Source organism: Hipposideros armiger, unplaced genomic scaffold (genome assembly GCF_001890085.2).
Source record: "Hipposideros armiger isolate ML-2016 unplaced genomic scaffold, ASM189008v1 scaffold_561, whole genome shotgun sequence".
Classification (NCBI taxonomy): Eukaryota; Metazoa; Chordata; class Mammalia; order Chiroptera; family Hipposideridae; genus Hipposideros; species Hipposideros armiger.
The window spans coordinates 210,904-216,412 of NW_017731911.1; the positions used below are offsets into that span (position 1 = coordinate 210,904).

Below are 5,509 nucleotides of genomic sequence, written 5' to 3' on the forward strand. Positions count from 1 at the left end.
ATCAGGGAAGGGGAACAGACAAGTTGCTGTCCTTTAGTCTAGTTGTGGAGGACGTCACTTCACTGGCCATGTTGGTTTTGTAATCATTGCAATCTTCCCGGCTGAGGCAGTTGGTCGCCAGCCACTGGATGGCCGCTTACGGCAGCTCACACCAGCTGTGGGCCACTCACGGTAGCTTACGGCAGCCCACTACAGTCCCACTGCAGCCTACGCTGTCTCTGGCGACTCACGGCAGCCCAGCTCCAGGTGGAGCTGTTGTTCACCATCTTAGCTGTAGAGGGCGCAGTCACTGGCCCATGTGGGATCCGAACTGGCGGCCCTGCTTCTCAGAGCTGTTGCTCCCAAGCCAACTCTTAACCAATTGAGCCACTTGGCCGGCTCTCTACTGACTTTTTTATATTACAAATTAAAACTGAGAAAAAAATTTAAAATAAACCTATTTCTTAGTAACATTTTTAAGAAAACTATTTTTCAAAACAAAAGAATTTGGAAGTGACTACATTTTTGCAGACACCTTTAAATATTTGGCTTAATTGAAGACAGCTGGGTTCTCTTACCTGTTTCTACATTCAATCTATTGAATTGTGCTGTTTGAAGTACCATATTTCCCCATGTATAAGACGCACCCTTTTTCAAATCTTGGGTCTAATAACTGGGTGCGTCTTATACAGTGGTTGTAGTTTTTTTTACTTGCATTTGATGATGATGAGTTGTATGAATTTTATGATGAATAAAACTTGAGTTCAATAACTTTATGTAATTTTTTTTTTCAAATTTCGGGCCCCAAAATTAAGGTGTGTCTTATACATGGGAGTGTCTTATACATGGGGAAATATGGTATATAAGAAAACCCAAGTATCTCACTGACCCTCTAAAAAGGGTCTTGAGGGACTTTCTTTCCATCCTAGAACCATGTCCCAATTTGTCCATAACTTTGCAAAGAAGGGCCCAGGGCTGGTAAATGCTGCTGACTTATAGGAAGCATCGATTGGCCACATTTTGGCACTATGCCAAAGTTGAGCTGGTTCCTCCAACCCCTGCTGAGATCCCTATAGCTATTCAGAGCTTGAAAAAAACAGTCCACAGTGCTCAAACTGGTAGCTTCAACCATCTCACATTTAAGGACGCTCTGCTGAATGGTCTGGAGGCCACTGAGGTGTGGTTTTGTTGGTGAGATCATAGGCAAGCGTGGCATCATTGGCTATAATGTTTGAAGACCAATCTTTAACATTCATTTCTTTTGGGTTCATTATTTGGATGTTCTTGGGCCATGTGTGATCAGACTGCTATTTGAATAAAATATATCAAAATTAATGTTCTCTATATCAAACGCTGCATGGAAGGTCACATTTTCTCTTGATATTAGGTTGGATTGTCTTTTGCTTTAATAATGTTAATATAGCTCTAAATGCATGTTTTAGCTTATTGGAAAAGACATATGTGAATATGCCAACTTGGTATACATACTTATGAGGATAACATTTTAATTGGAAGGTTCGAAATGTTATTTTATTTCCAGAAAAGTTGGGGGAAAGGTTTTGAGAAAACTAGAACTTGCTACAGTAGGATAAATAGTAATACCAGGTACCAAAGTTAAATTGTATCAGTAGTATAAAGAATAAAATTTGGATAGTTTCTCTTTGCTAAAATCAGAGAAAGACCTTTTTGACAATATCTATGTCTATAAATGTTTGGGTACTTGGTGGTATTCTATGTATCTTTATAACATCTTTAATGCCAGAACAGAGTGAATGAGAGCCATGACTCAATTTTTCATCTAATTTTGATATGTGTATTATTATTAAACTATCTGGTTTTATGATTTTTTAGAACCTATCTTTGCAAAATAAAATACCCTATGGATATTTAAACAGGTTCATAACTCAGTATCATCCATGGATCTAAAAAGTATATTATGTCCTAAAATAAATAGAAGTGACTGGTAATAATAAAAAGGGTCTTGAAGATCCTGGACCACACTTTAAGAATGGTTTCTTTAAGCTTCCAGCTTTAAATCATTCATTCACTCACACATTCACCCATTTAACACCACTGGATCCCAGAGACAGAAACGAATCATGTTACCTGTTCAGCTGAGAGGAGATAAAAATTAAAAATTACAGCAGAGCATAACTGAACACAAAGGAGGAACTTAGTGGTATGCCTGAGAGGCAAGGAAAGTTTAACAGAGTACAGAGAATTTGAATTTGGGCTGTATTTCCTGTGCTCCCTCTAAGCAGATGGAATAGCATAGGCAAAGGCCCAGAGGCAGGAATCAATGCTATATTAACAGTTCAGGAAAGCAGAGTACATTGGCAGAAGGAAAAGTCACTGTGCTGGAAAAGATTGTTGGGCCTTATATGGTAAGTTAAATTTTACCCTCTAGACCAGCAGTTCTCAACCTGTGGGTCGCAACCCCTTTGGGGGTCAAATGACCTTCACAGGGGTCGCCTAAGACCATCGGAAAACAAAAAGATATTTACATTACGATTCATAACAGTAGCAAAATTACAGTTATAGAGTAGCAACGAAAATAATTTTATGGTTGGGAGTTACCACAACATGAGGAACTGTATCAAGGGGTCACAGGATTAGGAAGGTTGAGAACCGCTGCTTTAGACCAAAGGAGGCTGGGGCAACAAGAGCTTGCTTTTCTTTTTTTAAGTCAGGTTCACTAAAGTATAATTTAAATAGAAGTAAAATCTACCCTTTTAAGTGTACCATTCTGAGTCATGACAAAGGTATACAGTCAACAGACACAATCGAGACATAAGATATTCTCAACACTTCAAAGTTCACTTTGTAGTCAATCCACAACCTCTACCGCTTCAGCTACAAGCAACTATTGATCTGATTTATCTCGTTTAATTTTTTACTTTGAAATAATTATACAGTCACAGGAAGTTGGAGAGAGGGGCCGTGTAGACTTCCTCCAGCTCCCTCCAGTGCTAACATCTTACAAAACTAGGGGAAAATATCAAAGCTGGGAAACTGACATTAGTACAATACATTTAATTAGACAACAGACTTTATTCAGATTTGACGTTTTCATGCATTAGCTTGTTTTAAGGAACATAACTGGACCATAGTATGGAAGATGGGTTGGTGAGGCAAGTACACAGAAGAAAGAAATCAAGGCGAGAAAAGGACTGAAGGAAACATTTCTGGAGAATAGAAATTATTTGATGGACAACGTGGTATGAGTATTTAAATTAATCAGTTTTTGGGAAATCAAATTTCCCATATGGCAGAAAAGCAAACAGGTTGTTATAAACTGAAAGGGCCTGACCTTTAACTGAATTGAGAAAATGTTTTTCTTAGTCATAAAATCCCCAAATAACCGTAATATTCCGGCTTATTCTTATTCAAACAGGAAAAAAAAATTTTTAGTCACTTTCTTCATTTTCTTATGTTTGCCTGATTGAAAACAATCTGTCAAAGATCTAATATCCCCCTGGGATTCAGACAGTTATCTGTTGACTCTCCTTAACAGGATTAGCTAACAACTCCCCACACCAAACAAACTAAACCTCTATACTTCTATTCCTTCCTGGAGTTCTGTATTTTTGTCAGCTCTCCTACCTGCTCCAACTTTGTATCTGACTGTAGTATTACTAATGCCTGTGGCTTAATATATTTACAGAAATCATCTACAGCCCAAGAAATCAAGGCTCCGGTGTTTGGTACCCAGGACCACACACACCAGTACTGTAAAATGCTTAGAAAGGCCCTGGCACAGGGTACGCATGCAGTTAATGTTAGCTAGCCTTGCTTGAAGCCTGGCTGTCTTCACTCCCCTAAACCCCAATTATGGCCCAGATGGATTTCTTTCTTCAACAGCTGTGCTGGGCTGAATTTAGACAAAAACTCCATACATGCAATAGAAATATTTCTGGTGACAAAAATCCTCATTTAAATCCCAGTTTAAACTTTAGTCTGGCTGCTATCTAGCTTATCACTAGCTACTACCAAATACAGCCCTTAGGTAGATCTGAGTGACCTAATGTCATTTTAAGACGAACTTTTTATTAAAAAAAAATTTTTTTTTAAAAGGAGGCGCAGCTCACGGTGGCCCACGTGGTGACTGAACGGGCAACCTTGGTGTTATCAGCACCACGCTCTAACGAACTGAGCTAACCGGCCACCACAAGAAGAACTTTGTAATATCTTTGAAGTCAGGAAGTTATCTTAAAACTAGATTTGGTGAAATATGGTAACAAACTGCGTTTTTACTGTGTCCTGGGTTACAAATTTTATATAATTTTAGTACTTAATCCTCCAAATATCTACCTGTTAATATCATTATTACTATATTATCACCTATAATCTTGCTCATTTTAAGGAAAGGGAAGTCAAGGCACTTTGAAGATAAGTCATTTGCCGCCGTCACACAGCTGGTAATGGAGGACCTTAAGTGTAACCCTAAAGCAGGCAGTATACCTTAGAATCGAATTTCAGAAGACTCAGCCTTAGGGACACAGTTCTATTTTATACAAAAAACCCCAGAACAATTTCAAATATAAAAGGGTGAAGTAACCAAAACCAAACCAAAGATAAGGAAACAGGCTCAGCAAGGTTAAATAACTTGTCCAAGGTTACACAGGCTATCAGAACCAGAATCCCACGGCAGATGTCTTGACTCCAAAGCGCAACCTATTTCTATCAAACCATGCTGCCAAACTGACACGTGGTAGCGGGCCATATACATACTTGTTGAATTAATGCCTGAAAACCAAGTTGACAGGCAAGAGGGTAAAAATGTAAAAGATAAAAACGGAAAAGCAGTTCACGGGCAGAAAAAAACAAAAAAGAAAAAACACAGACACACGCCCCTCAACAGTTTTGAAGGCAGAGCACTCAAAAGGAGCCACGGTGCCGGAACAAACTTTGCGCGGGTCCCGACGCACACGCGGGCTGGCCGGCGCGGCGTCTGCTGAGATGGTTCCCGCGGAGGCGGCCTTGGAGCCCAGCGGCCAACCTCCGCCGCCTCCTGCGCCCACGCCCTCTCCCGACCGCGAGTCACCCGGCCGGGCGACGCCCGACGAAGACCGGAGGCCAGCTCCCTTTCCCCTTAGGGGCCTGTCTGCTGGACCATAGTATGGAAGATGGGTTGGTTCTTCAAAACGAAACACAAGCACATGTCCCGAGGCGGTCCGCGGCCTCTCCTTGGGGTCCGGGGTCGCCGCCGCTCGCCGCCTGCGGTCCACCTGGCAGCCATGCGCCCTAGGGCAGGAGACCCCCGAAGTCACAGCTCGCCGCGGGGAAGCACTGGCCGCCCGCGGTCAGCCCGGCCCAGGGGCGAGGGAGACTACAGCCCGGACCCGAGCAGGCCGCAAGCCTGGCTCGGGCTGCCGGGCGCCCCCAGACTGCGCGGACAGGCCGTACTGGCGAGCAGCGGGCGCCCGCGGCCGGGCATTTCCTCTTCCTCCCTACGCGCAGCGCGGCGGCCAGACCGAGGCTGAGCTCGCGCGCTCCACCGCGGCCTGTTGGCAAGCGCGGGCCGCCGCCG

General features: G+C 42.7%; 1 pseudogene; it reads left to right on the plus strand.

Moving 5' to 3' along the window:
- Positions 1–795: 795 nt before the first annotated feature.
- On the plus strand, positions 796–2,450 carry LOC109371322 (ATP synthase subunit g, mitochondrial pseudogene; annotated as a pseudogene).
- The last annotated feature ends 3,059 nt before the right edge of the window (positions 2,451–5,509 follow it).